We start from the raw sequence: 15,066 nt of genomic DNA on the forward strand, positions 1-15,066 counted from the left end.
TATCTAGCCATAACATCACAGGTACTTTTAAAACAGATCTATAATAGGTATTTTGCCTTCAATCATGTATACTGATTTTGCTGATTCTGTTCCATATGTGTTAGTCCAGCCAGGATGGTGTGGTGAGAATCATGCTCATTTGCAGTGCTATTTGAAGGAGACCTCTAAGAGCTTTTGGACTAATTAATCTTACCAGACCCATTTAACGTTTGTTTTGGAATCTTTCATTCAAGTTGTTCATGTAAAGATAAGATTTGGCTATGGAATTTGAAACATTATACAATTGAACTTATTTATAATGAATCTGTCCAGCATAAACTGAATCAGTTAATATCTACTAGAGATTTGTCAAATATTGCAGAAGTCTGTTCTCCCACATTATTTATATTCCAGGTGATGGAAGCATCACATAGAAACTGAAAATATAATATATTATATGTGATAAAAGATTTATATCTATAATATTATATAAGTACAAGGGAACTGTGTGATTAATGGGAGTTGGGAAATATTTCACAGAGATGGTACATTTAAATCTGGATCTTTAAATATAATTATGAGTTTCTATTGGTGGAAAGTGGCAGTCGGGTATGTGTTGGTGAAGAGAGAGTATGTCAGGCTGAAGGAATATATTTGAAAGACCTTGGCTTCTTTGGGGAACTGTGGCCACAATTTTGGTGTTGGGGTGGAAATGACATGAAATCTATCCTAGAAGGACTAATTGACACAGAATAGAAATTGAGTTTTGAGTTCTTCCTGTAAGAAATAGGGCACAGGTTAAGATGTTTTATTATTTTTTGGGAACAGTGGATTTTTTTTGTCTGCTTAGTGTCCACTTAACATACTTATGACAATAGCAACTTGATTTTCTTGAAGGAGAAACCCACTCTTCAATCTTGTCCATTTGGTTTAGGTTTAGCTGAATTTACTGCCACAGATAAAGGAAAGGACACCTGTTGCAGCCATGTCTAATCAGCCCATCTCAAATTGTTGGTCACAGTAGCTGTTTTCAGCATGGGCATGTGGCCAAAAGTGTATTTAAAAGTTAAATTTGGGGTGCTTGGGTGGTGTAGTTGGTTGCACATTTGACCCTCGGTTTTGGCTGAGGTCATGATCTCAGGGTTGTCAGATCAAAACCTGTGTTGATGCAGGGCTCCCTGGTCAGCAAGGAGTCTTCTTGGGTTTCTCTCTCACTCTCTCTCTGTTCCTCCCTCTACCCCATGCTTTGTCTTTCTCAAATAAATAAATAAATAAATAAATAAGTCTTTAAAAAATTTTAAAAAGTTAAATCTGAGATGTTACCTTTAACTGTTGAAAATGAAAAATTATTTTTTGTTGTGGTTGCTAAGCTAGTAGGATTTCAACCTAAAGACGCCTGTGCCTATCTTGTATACCAGAGAATGAGGAAAATCAACATAAAGAGATAGAGTAAAGTAGAGAAAAGGCCAGATACCTAAGAAAAAAATTGAAAAATACCTGAAGCTAGATGTGCCTTAGGATTTTTAAATCTGTAAACCAATGTATTTCTTTTTTTTTAATGTAAAGCTTGTGTAGGATTTATGTCACTTATAATTAGATGGTTCCTAATAGTTGCAACAAGAGAGTTATATGATCAGTAATCTAGTCAGATGTCAAAAAGTAATTTTTAATAAATTTGCCACATAAAACTTATTTGCTATTGTCCATTTTATCATTTCTATAAGTTTAATTGGATTTAGACTTTTATGAAAAAAATAAGAATACAGATTTTTCTGTCATTTATTTAATAAGTATTTGGCACTGAAATTGTAAATAATTAAGTTGAAATAAATGAGCAGTTATTTTCATTTGATTATGAATCAAATCTGGTTAGGCATATAATGTTTATCTTTTAGATAAATTCCCTACTTCTCTGTATCATTAGATCCTTTTAAAGTGTCCCTCTTTTCGTATGTGTTTCACATATTATACAATGAATTCTGATACCTTGGCTCAATAATGCTCATTTAATTGTCAAATGAAGAGAAAATATCCTGAAGTAAATTACCACTGAACATTTGGTTTATATTAAGAAACGAAATGGTTCTGGTGGGAACTAAAATGTCTTTCACTGAGACCTTAATAAAGAGTGAGATAATGTTTTGTGACCAATTAGCTCCCTGGTGGGATTTTTAGGATGCTTAAGTTTAGCAAAGTCTTAATTAGTATGAATAGGTGTATGCTTGTGTGTGCACATACACATATAGGTGTGATGTGTTTGAAAAGTTTAAACAGTTGTTTGGTTAGGTAGTTTCTGGGTATTAGTAATAGGTCTATTTCACTTAAGTTTTGAAATTTCCTTTGCAATGTGAATGTATTTCATCTCAAACATTGAGTTCCTACAGCATTACCATTATTGTCTGCTTTGAAGTCTTGTTTTTAGTATTTGTTATCAAACATCACAATTGGTGTTTCCCAAACTATTTGAATTCAGTGTATTTAAAAGCAATATACTTGAAGCAATTCAGTAAAAATGAAAGAGTATTAGGTTGAGAATTTAGAGACCTAGATTGAAGACCAATCATTAATTTGTTATTTGATCAATCATTTAAACTCTCTAGACTCCAATTTCTGAGACTCTAATATGAGAAAGTGGAATCTATTTTTCAAAGTTTGATTTAGCCAGTTGCTAGACAGAAAATTGGGCAGTGGGAATTGAAAAGAATACCTGAAGCATAGTGCTGGATTGGCAACCATGAAGCCAAGAGGAAAGGTTGAGTGGGGATTAAGTTAGTGCAGCAAAGCTGAGCTAACAGAGAAGCAAGGGAGTCAGAGCAGGTCCAAATTCCAATATCAAGCTAGGAATAACTATCTCCCAGAACATTAATTCAAAACCAATAAGTTGAAATGGAGTGTTGAGCCATAGAAGGCAATTCCAGAAGATTCAGAGCATAGCCAGGGCAAGGTTATGACAAGGTTGGCAATCAAAGCTGTGAGGTAGCAGCATATGTGTATGACTTTGATTTTAGCTTGCTAAGTTAAAATATTTATACCTTGGATCTCTGAAGGTTAGTCCTCAGGTGTCTTAATATCTTTGTTTCTAAGACTTTTGAGATAGATGACCTCAATTTTTTTTTATTTCACAACTTTATGAATGAGAATATAATGGCAACAAATTTTAATTTTTAAGACACCAGGAGAATGTTTTAATTAAATTTTAGAAGGTAGTTATAGTACAATATAAGCATAAGTGAAAAGATACAGCATGTTATTAGTACTTATAAAGTTACAGATTAATTGCTTCTTAACATTTTTCATATTTAAATTCAGAAATAAAGATGATCAGATTTACCATTTTGCGGGTGAGGGGAAAAATAAAGGCATATTTATCATCTGCTATATGTGCTCACTGTATGCTTTGTTATAATACATGCAAGGCCTAGGTGACTGGAAGTACAATTGTTAGACTTTTTAGTAAACTGGATATCCATTAGCTTCTTTGCAGCATGTCATCCTTACATAGGAGCAATCAGGAAATAACATGAAATAGCCAAGCATTCTACACTGGGAAATAACACCTTAGTAGCCAACCAGCATTACTCAGCTGCTATACAACTGTGTCTAGTGCACAAAAATGCATGAAAGATTAGAACTGTGTTTGATAATCCTTTAAAAATCAGTTCTTTTCACTTGAAGTGTTTTTTTTAAGATATTATTTATTTGAGAGAGAGAGAGAGAGAGGGTGCATTAGTGGGGGAGGGGCACAGGGAGAGGGAGAGAATCTCAAGCAGACTCCCTTCTGAGAGGGGAGACAGAGGTGGGGCTCCATCCCAGGATCCTGAGATCATGACCTGAGCTGAAATTAAGAATTGGCTGCTTAACTGACTGAGCCACCCAGATGCCCCTGGTAGCTCTCTCTCTCTCTCTCTCTCTCTCTCTCTCGTAGGTCTTTCTTTGAAAAGGATGATGGCAATGATGAGTCAATCACTAGATAGTTTTTAACTACTCAACAAGAAAAGGCTTCATCTATTTTCTTAAATCAGGAGGCCACAAATTAGATTAACAATCTGCTTATAAAAAACAAAAACAAAAGCAAAAAATCAAAACAAAACAAAAAACAATCTGCTTATAGAGCAGCGCTGGTGGTGCAGCGGTTTGGCGCCACCTGCAGCCCGGGGTGTGATCCTGGAGACCTGGGATCGAGTCCCAAGTTAGGCTCCCTGCGTGGAGCCTGCTTCTCCCTCTGCCTGTGTCTCTGCCTCTGTGTGTGTGTGTGTGTGTGTGTGTGTGTGTGTGTGTGTGTGTGTGATGAATAAATAAAATCTTTTTAAAAAACCAATCTGCTTACATTCAAGCACAAAGTCAGCGGTATATAAGGAAAAATATAACTTTACCTGAAATATCCAAATCAATGATAACTTCAGTTGCTCACTTCACTAACTTATAAGATATTTGAATAACAGCAAGGGCAAAAAGAAGCATACCACTTGAGGTAAAACTTAAAACAGGTAGAAAGTTAGGCAACATGTTAAAGAATGAACTTTTCAAGCTCTACTGGCTTGTTCTAAGGACTGTTTGATCAACTGAGTGTGTTGTTGCCCTTCCCTCCTCTTCCATGAGTCCTCAGTTAGGTTGCTTCCTGACTCATAACCTTAAGAGGGCACCACTCCTTCCTCTTCTGGAAATCTGAGGAGATCTTTAAATTGCAGTCTAAACTTGGATTTCCTTTCTGGTGGAAGGCTTCTGGATCTAGACTTGGACCTAGTTGGGGAGGAAGAACTGGAAACTGAGGGTGACTTGTACTTGGATCATTGGGTAGACCTGGATGTAGAAGTTGATGGTGAGCTACTGTAAGAGTGAGAGCAAGACTTTATGTGGCTGAAGCCAGATCTGCCCTGAAATCAGGATCAGCTTCTACTGTTGGAACGGTATTGATGCTTGGGGCTTTGGCTCTGGCATTTACACCTGTGGAGAGAAGCTCTCTGGCAGCAGTGGTCATGATGGGAACCTAGTGCTGACCATCATGTGCCACCTGTATCTGCAGTTCTTGGCCATCCAGCATGATACCGTGAAGGGCATCCATGGTAATGTGGCACTTGTGGAAGCGGGCGAAGGCAAAGTCACATGACTCTAGTGAAAACAGCCCTGTGGGATGTACATATTGCCAATGCACCCGTACTTCTCAAAGACTTGCCACAAGATGTTGGCTGAGGTATGGTAAGTCAGATTGTTCACCTTCAGAATGATTAAGCCCTCCACATTGGAAGAAGAGTGACTATAACTCATAGCCTTTGAGAGCTCCACCTGGGCACTGCAAACTGAGCCTTAGAAATTGAAAATGAGGGAAGACTACAAGTTGGCCCCAGGCAACTGCAACAGTTTTCTCAAGTTAGTTCTGCTTGAGGCTCCTTTTGTGTGTGTGTCACTTGCCTACTGCGCGTAGGTGCTTAAAAATGCTTAGAATGTTTGACACAGCTCTGCCTATCTCCAGAGCTGAGACTGCCTGAGAAACAGCTCCTTACCAATTTTTTTCAAGTTTTTATTTTCATTTTATTTTAATATGTATATATACATACATAAATATATATATATGAGTTCAATTTGCCAACATATAGCATAACACCCAGTGCTCACCCAAGTGCCCCCCTCAGTGCCTGTCACCAAGTCACCCCAACCCCCCGCCCACCTCCCTTTCCACTACTCCTTGTTCGCTTCCCAGAGTTAGGTGTCTCTCATGTTTTGTCACCCTCACTGATATTTTCACTCATTTTCTTTTTTAAAAATGAATGTTCAGGACTATAACATATCATTTTGTGAGATTTTCAGTATATTTCTTAATACTCGGTTGTAATTAAAGATACAAGTATATAGTAGATATAATTATGTGATATGAAATGCATTGCAATGCTGACTCATATAGGCTATAAATATTTGTCTACTTAGAGACAAAAACAAAGAAAAAAAATACCAATCAAATCATTAACAGATAAGATGATTCATTTGTAATAACAGGCAAAGAGAGATTGAGAACTACTTGCAGGGTGTGAACTGCAATCAGAGTGGTCCTGGCACAAAAACAGACACATAGATCAATGGAACAGAATAAAGAATCCAGAAGTGGACCCTCAACTTTATGGCCAACTAATATTCGATAAAGGAGGAAAGACTATCCACTGGAAGAAAGACAGTCTCTTCAATAAATGGTGCTGGGAAAATTGGACATCCACATGCAGAAGAATGAAACTAGACCACTCTCTTTCACCATACACAAAGATAAACTCAAAATGGATGAAAGATCTAAATGTGAGACAAGATTCCATTAAAATCCTAGAGGAGAACACAGGCAACACCCTTTTTGACCTTGGTCACAGCAACTTCTTGCAAGACACGTCCACAAAGGCAAATAAACAAAAGCAAAAATGAACTATTGGGACTCCATCAAGATAAGAAGCTTTTGCACACCAAAGGATACAGTCAACGAATCCAAAAGACAACCTACAGAATGGGAGAAGATATTTGCAAATGACATATCAGATAAAGGGCTAGTTTCCAAGATCCATAAAGAACTTATTAAACTCAACACCAAAGAAACAAACAATCCAATCATGAAATGGGCAAAAGACATGAACAGAAATCTCACAGAGGAAGACATAGACATGGCCAACATGCACATGAGAAAATGCTCTGCATCACTTGCCATCAGGGAAATACAAATCAAAACCACAATGAGATCCCACCTCACACCAGTGAGAATGGGGAAAATTAAGGCAGGAAACCATAAATGTTGGAGAGGATGCGGAGAAAGGGGACCCCTCTTACACTGTTGGTGGGAATGTGAACTGGTGCAGCGACTCTGGAAAACTGTGTGGAGGTTCCTCAAAGAGTTAAAGATAGACCTGCCCTACGACCCAGCAATTGCACTGCTGAGGATTTACTCCAAAGATACAGATGTAGTGAAACGGCAGGACACCTGCACCCCGATGTTTATAGCAGCAATGGCCACGATAGCCAAACTGTGGAAGGAGCCTCGGTGTCCAGCGAAAGATGAATGGATAAAGAAGATGTGGTTTATGTATACAATGGAATATTACTCAGCTATTAGAAATGACAAATACCCACCTTTTGCTTCGACGTGGATGGAACTGGAGGGTATTATGCTGAGTGAAGACAATCGGAGAAGGACAAACATTATATGGTCTCATTCATTTGGGGAATATAAATAATAGTGAAAGGGAATAGAGGGGAAGGGAGAATAAATGGGTAGGAAATATCAGAAAGGGAGACAGACCATGAAGACTCCTAATTCTGGGAAATGAACTAGGGGTGGTGGAAGGGGAGGAGGGCAGGGGGTGGGGGTGACTGGGTGACGGGCACTGAGGGGGGCACTTGACGGGATGAGCACTGGGTGTTATTCTGTATGTTGGCAAATTGAATACCAATAAAAAATAAATTTATTATTAAAAAAAAGAAACTTAATATAGGGGGCGCCTGCTTGGCTCAGTAGTTGAACATCTGCCTTTGGCTCGAGTTGTAATCCTGGGGTCCTGGGATGGAGTCCTGCATCAGACTCCCTGCAGGGAGCCTGCTTCTCCCTCTGCCTATGTCTCTGCCTCTCTCTGTGTCTCTCATGAAATAAACAAGTGAAATCTTAAAAAAAAAAAAAAACAACAACGTAGGCCTCCTTTTCTGCTTGAAAAATATAATTAAATGAGTCAAAGACATTATGATCTGTGATTCCAAATTACATAATTGAACCTAACCCAGCTTATTGGAATTTATGGCTTCCTCATTAACTGACCCAATATACTGTCCGATAGAGTAAGTTCCTTTAATGGGACTTTCATTTTAAAAATAGTTTTTAGAACTAATAATTATATTTCACCAAATTATTAAAAAGACATTTTTACATGGATCATATCCATTGCACTCCAATAAATGATCCATAATCACATACTCCATAATCACAGGGAGTAGAAAATAATATTTTATTAAGTATTTCTCATCTTCAGTGAATATTGTGTGCTCTTTGCAAGCCACGACATATTTTGCACATTGTTATTTCATAGATATGTGCTCTAGTTATCTATTGTTGCGTAACAACCTACATTGAAACTTAGTAGCTGAAACCATTGATATATCATTATTTTATCACATAATTCTAAAGTACTAGAATTCTGACACAGGATAGTAGGGCTTGTTTCTTTTCCATTATATCAGCTGAATTAGCTAGGGTGACTGGGATAGCTTCTCTGGAACTACTGAATATCGGCTGGTTCCAAACACCTTCCACTGCCACCCACCCCCTTCAACTTTGGCTCCTTTTCTGGAGCCACTCCATGTAGTTAGACTAGCAGATTTCTAGTCTTACAACTCAGGTTTATAAGAAACCATAGTAGAAGCACCGGTCCTCTTAAAGTCTAGGTCCAGGGCAGTATATAGTATCAGTTTTGCATTACTTCTAGGATATTCTATTGGTCAAAGCAACTATAGGCCAGACAAGCTTCAAAGAAAAAGAAAAAGAATCTCTCACTGAAAGAAGTGTGAAGGATTTACAGCTATCTTTAATCTACCATAGTCAATCCTCTGGACAGATATTTATATTTGTCTCACATGAAAAAATACTCCCCTCCTTTCAAGACCATCAAAATATGAACATCCAGGACCTTGTCATCTTAATTAGGTCTAGGTTAGAAGAGACTCTTTAGGTACAATTTTTTGAGTTTATTCCTCTCAATCAAACCTGTGAAATAAAGAGGCACGTTATCTGCCTTCCTCCCATGTAACATACACTTTTGACCTAGACATAAGATAGCCTTAATGTATAATTCTGCTTAATAGGAGCATTAGTCCACAGTAATTCCAAAATTCACTGGGAACATGTTTTCAGGTCTTTGATTAAGGCCTAGGACCATTCCCTGAGTCATCAACTGGTCCTTTGGTATCTTAGTTCAGCCTTCTGGTCATCCTATCACCCTTCAAATAGTCCATGTTTGTAGCATAGTAGCTTTCTTAGTGTGTTCCTGTGTGTACAAGGTTGAGAGTACCACTAACTTTTCTCATTCTGAACTATATCTGTTCTTTTTAGTCTAAGCTCACGGTGCTTCCAATGGCACAAATCCTCTGTCAGGTTGCATATGATTCTTACTGAGTGTTCACTCCATTAAACAAAATCCACACCCACATTTCTTTCTGAGACAAGCTTTTATCTGCCTTTGGCCATGTGAGGCTGATGTGGGTTGCCTAAGCAAAGAGTCAGTGAGGAACGTTCTGAAATCTTTCTGAGATCTTTAAAGAGAGATTCGATAGCTATATTCTTTTCTTCTTTACACTGAGAATGTGTTTTACTGTCCAGGTTTTGTTCTTTGCTCTGAGGCCATTGTTTACCTTTGGATCTTTTCTTAGATGGAAAGGCTGTCCTGGGCAGCCTATTTTTGTCAAATTTTTGTTCTAAAACCAAACAATTTCTTCTTTCATTCTTCTTCTCTTTTCTCATATATGATTAGATGCATTTAAAGAAGCCAATTGAATTTTCTTTTTACTCTTTCTAGACATATCCTTGGCCAGATTTATGAATTAGGTACACTTGCTATTTTCCACAATATTCCAGGTGATAGTTTTGCTAATCATTTTGTAGTAGATAATTTAGGTATCCAGTTCTCCAGTACTTTATTTCAGCTCTTTTGAATTTTGACAAGTATGCCATGGCCTACTAAGGGACACACAAAAAGCAATTTTTTAGTTCAAGCTCCTTATCACTTTCTCAGTAAAAATATTTCAGCTCTTTCTCAATTAGAAACATTTTAGCTCTTAGTTACATGACTTTGCTTAAGAGAAACCATTCCAAGGTAAAGGTGAATTGATGGACCTTTTGTCCCAATTAACAAAAATACATGTATATGTGTCAGAAGTCTTAAAAATTATATGGGCTTTTATCCATTTAAAGAAATATGCCTTTGTATAAATTAGTTTTATGAGAATAAATAATATATTTTTCATGAAAATCAGATTTGACTTATGTCAGAGTAAACAGCACTTAACCAGCATTTGGGGACTTATATTCCTATCCTGGCTTCACTACAAATAAGCCACAATATCTGATACAATCAGCCCCTGGGATTAGGTTTTAATCTTTCTTAAATGAGGGAGTTAGGCCAGTTGATCTTTGTTCTATCGCAGCTTTAAAACATCACCTAAAATTGTCGAAGTGTTCTTTTTTTAAAACTTTGACAAAAATTCAAACAAATTTGGGGCATCTGGATGTCTCAGTCACCTAAGCATCTGCCTCTGGCTCAGGTTATGATCCTGGGGTCCTGGGATGGAGCCTCACATTGGGCTCCCTGATCAGTGGAGAGCCTGCTTCTCCTTCTCCCTCAGTCCCTTTGCCCTGCTTGTGCTCTCTCCCACACACACACACTCTCTCACGTAAATAAATAAAATCTTTAAAAATTCTAAAATTTATTGAAACTAATATTACAATTAAAATACTAAAATTTCTTTTCAAAATGATAGTTTGCAGGCTGTGCTGGATTCAATTCTCTGGTAACAATTTATTCATTTAAAATCATTATCCCTATATGAGTTGGATCAAGTAAAGAATGACTTCAGAAACTTTAGATGTTTGTTTTCTAAGGCATAGCTCTCTAATTTGAAAATCAGGAAACATATGTTCCTGTTTTACTGTGCCCTTTCATTGTCTATAATTTGGGGCAATAATTCTTTTTTCTTTTTTTTAAATTTTTTTTAATTGGAGTTCAATTTGCCAACATATAGCAAAACACCCAGTGCTCATCCCGCCAAGTATGGGGCAATAATTCTTAACAAATTCTAACACCATTGTAGTTAACAGGGTCTAATACTTTGTGAGGTGATTTGAGAATTTCTAAATTCAGAATCAACTTTGGCCTTACAATTCAAATAATTTGAAGTCCAATAGAAACTTTTCTCCATGGAGTTTCTCCTCCTTGCTCAATATTCCTATTTCCTTATTGTCCACAAATATCTCTAGACTTACTACTACAGACCTTTTCTACATGCCATATGTTTCTCAATTTATTTATCCTAATGAAAGCATTAAAATGAATTGGTTAAATATACTGAGTGGCTGCTCTAAACCTTTCTTCTTGATATAAAGTATTATAAACCTGAGCTACCACAAGAAAGCTGTACTGTATAGAGGCTTACCAAGTAGATAGATCTCCTGGCATAAAATGTGTGGATCCAAATGTATAAGTAATGGAAATCCATTTTAAAGCAATGTTTATAAATATAGCTCAATAAATTAATTTTTTGAGTTTCATTCCCAAATTTCTTGATTTCAGAGTTGTAAACCAGGATTCTAAAACCAATAACCTCTGAGTTTAGTGGCTAATAAGTAATATAGCCTAAAAAGCCTATATGTAATCCTGGAAAATGGTGACTCAGTCAAGGTCTTTTCACTTTCTAGCCCTGTGTGAGAGGCTGATTTAGCCTTTCCCAGTCAAAGCTCCCTTATTGTCTTGTTGCCATCCTGAAACTGTAATACTCAGCATAAACTGAGTGGAAGATATTATCTTAAGGCAGGGCTGTGATTCGCTTGAGTCAAGGCCCTGAAAAAAAAACTATGTTTCACAATGGAATATTGTTCATCCTTAAAAAAGGAAATCCTGCCCTTTGCAACAATATGTATGAATCTGGAAGATAATATGTTAAGTCAAATAAGCCAGTCACAGAGGGACAAATACTACATTCCACTTACATGAGCTACCCCAAATAGTCAAACTTAGAGAATAGAATAATGGTTGCTAGGGGCTGGGTAGAGGAAAGGGGAAAAAGGGAGTTCAATAGGTACAAAGTTTCAGTTATGCAGGGTGAATAAGTTCTAGAGATATCTCTGTTGTATAACACAGTGCCTATATTTAACACTACTGTATTGTATACTTAGAACTATATTAAGTTGGTAGATCTCATATTAAGTTATCTTATCACAAAACAAAATGAAACAGAACAAAAAGCCCTAAAGAGACTCAAGGAAACTTTTAGGAGTGAGGTATATGTTTATTACGTTCATTGTTATAATGATTTCATTTGTTTTGTCTTGTTTTCCTCCTTGAAGTCCCATGTTCTTTTTTTTTTTAAATACTTCATTTATGTGAGACAGAGAGAGAGGCAGAGACATAGACAGAGGGAGAAGCAGACTCCCTGTGAGGAGCCTGATGTGATACTTGATCCCAGGACCCTGGGATCAGGTCCTGAGTCAAAGGCAGACGCTCAACTGCTGAACCACCCAAGCGTCCCAAAGTCCCATGTTCTTATTGAATGAACTGTCTACCTCTAAGTCAACTGTGTTTGTGGTTTTATTTTAAAGCGTTGTTGAGTGAAGAAAACTTTCAGATTAAATCTGGTGAGTGGCATTATAATAATGCAATCTGGAGGGTCTTTTGTTTGTTTGTTTTTTTTTTAAATTATTTATTTATTTATTTATGATAGTCACACAGAGAGAGAGAGAGAGAGGCAGAGACACAGGCAGAGGGAGAAGCAGGCTCCATGCACCGGGAGCCCGACGTGGGATTCGATCCCAGGTCTCCAGGATCGCGCCCTGGGCCAAAGGCAGGCGCCAAACCGCTGCGCCACCCAGGGATCCCTGGAGGGTCTTTTGTAGCCATTGCTGAATCCTTCTGATTTTTTTCAGGTTTGTATTTTCTACATTGATCTTCAAGCTGAAATGAAGATTTAAGCCTTGCCTTACTGGCTTCTATTGGTCAATAAGATGAATTTGCTCATTTATCAGCATCAGCTCCATGGCCAGAGTTGATTTTGATCTCATGTGCCTTAATTTTGAAGTAAAGCTTATGACTTATTCTGTCTATCGTCATCTCTCTAGAGCCTTACCAGAAAAAAAAATAAATCTCATTCACTAAGGCAGAAAAATGGATTGGATTCTCCCATTTGATGTTTTATACATTGATATTCCTTGTTGTCCTAATTTTTTCTTACCGAGAAACTTGATATAAAGCAAAAAGTAGAGTCCCAATTTAGTTCAGAGTGTGATCAAAATAGCATGGAACTGACATCTGTGTTCTCAGGTCTGATTCAATGATCAGTTGTGTAATCATGGGAGAGGTGCTTTACTCTTCTAGGTCTCAGATGCTACATCAATAAAATATGAGAATTGAACTATTTTATATTTAATATTACATTCAACTTCTAATATTCTTAATTAGGAGCTGAATTGAAGGTTATGGAAGACTTTTTCTTCCAGTCAATACCCTATAATATGAATGATGAAAAAGGAGGTGATGTTACATTATAAAATGATTTTTATTTCCAGATAAAAAGGTGTTTACTCATTCTGTTCAAACACTGTTCTCTTACCTGATTTTAAAAATAAATAAATAAAGCATGCTGAGCAATAGGTCATTAAACTTCTGATTTTTCCTTTACCTGTAGAGAAAAGTAGTTTCTTAAAGCTTGTTCATCCTCCCTGGTCAGCTGAACCAACTCAATTTATTATCTCTTTTAGCTTAGCACCAACATTTTATTGCAGTGACTGTGATGATCACAGTGTCAAAAGTTTGACTGATGCCCTCATTATAAAGGATGGTGTAAATATCCACCAAAAGTTAAAAATGATGAAAAGAAACTCTTTGTGCCACTTGGCATCAAAAAACCTTAAGAGCAGATAAAGTACTGAGGTCAGGAAAAAAATAGCAGTAAGAAGGGGAAGAGAATGGAGAGTAATGAGAGATGAGAGATCCTCAGGAATGCAATAGGATTCTTGCTTTTTAAAATAACTTAACATGAAAGAGAAAATAATTCCTAGCCCACTATACTTAACTGTTTTTCCATTTTCCTGATTACTTAGAACTAGTAAGTTTGTATTAACAACTTTTAAAAAGATTTTATTTATTTATTTATGAGAGACACAGAGAGAGAGGCAGAGACACAGCCAGAGGGAGAAGCAGACTCCCTGCAAGGAGCCCGATGGTGGGACTCAATCCCAGGACCCCAGAATCACACCCTGAACCGAAGGCAGACACTGCCAGTTAGCCACCCAAAATAAAAAGAATAAAAATTATATTCTTTTCAGTAAAATATCTCATTGAAGGGATCTTATTTGGTCATTAAGTATTTTAGGCATTTCAAAAACAAACATATATCATAGCCAGACATGGCTGTTTGAAACTAACCCTAATAAACTGTCAAGAGAGTTTGGTCTGGAGGCTGATGTTTAAACTCACTTTTGCTTTCTTCAGCTTCTCATTTCCTTCAAGAAACTTTCTAAGGGCTGTGAGGCATCCCTCCCTAGAATCTATTCATTTTTTCCAAAATTTCAATTTATTTCTTTATATTCTTGGAGTTTATAATTAAAACCAAGCTCTCCCATGCGGATGGAGTAGCACATTAGTTTTAATGAAAGGCGAAGACCAGTAACTCTTTCTTATTATAGAAAATTGATAATCCTCAAATGCTGTGGGCTTTCCTTTTCTCAATCAATCTCTGGAGGGATGAATGAGAGGTTAAGTAATATTGGAAGATATTGGTGTCTACTTTCCTAAGAAAACAATAAAACAATTTCAGTTGTAGTTGTGCGAAAGTTTTCCCTTCTTCCCTTCTAGGTTCTTTGGCTGGTCTAATTAAATTGATATAAAATAGATTAACAGAAGGAAAACAAACAGAAGTTTAATAACATGTATCCCTCCTATATACATGCGAGAGACTCAGGAAAACTGAGTAACTCCCCCAAATGGCCTAAGTCATCACCTTAAATACCATCTTCAGCTAAAGAGAACAGAAGATGTTTGGGGTGGGGAATCAGTTATAGGAGGTGACCAGGAAAAGCAAGTCAACAGAGGTAAGGTTGTTGTGAAGATTGAAGTCCTGGCCTTCTTACTGGTACTGAGAGGGAGATACCCTTTCAATCTCCAACGGATATTTTCCTTTTATATGTGTATGTTTTTTAGAGAAAGGTAACATCTACTCACTTTTCACAGTTTCACCTGTGTCTGCTGCTTCCTAAAAATAACCAGTTTAAAATAATCCTCATGCCAAAGATACACATTTTGAGGTGGCAAATTCAGCCCTCCTACAATCCTGCCTGTGAAACTTTAAATAAGTTTCACAATCAAGAAA

At 37.1% G+C, this 15,066-nt stretch overlaps 1 long non-coding RNA gene across 1 annotated transcript in view; it reads left to right on the forward strand.

The window, feature by feature from the left end:
• Window positions 1–15,066, forward strand: part of LOC144307638 (uncharacterized) — a 161,734-nt gene that overhangs the window by 43,114 nt on the left and 103,554 nt on the right. The gene's annotated exons all lie outside the window — the stretch shown is intronic.

The sequence above is a fragment of the Canis aureus genome, chromosome X (genome assembly GCF_053574225.1).
Source record: "Canis aureus isolate CA01 chromosome X, VMU_Caureus_v.1.0, whole genome shotgun sequence".
NCBI lineage: Eukaryota > Metazoa > Chordata > Mammalia > Carnivora > Canidae > Canis > Canis aureus.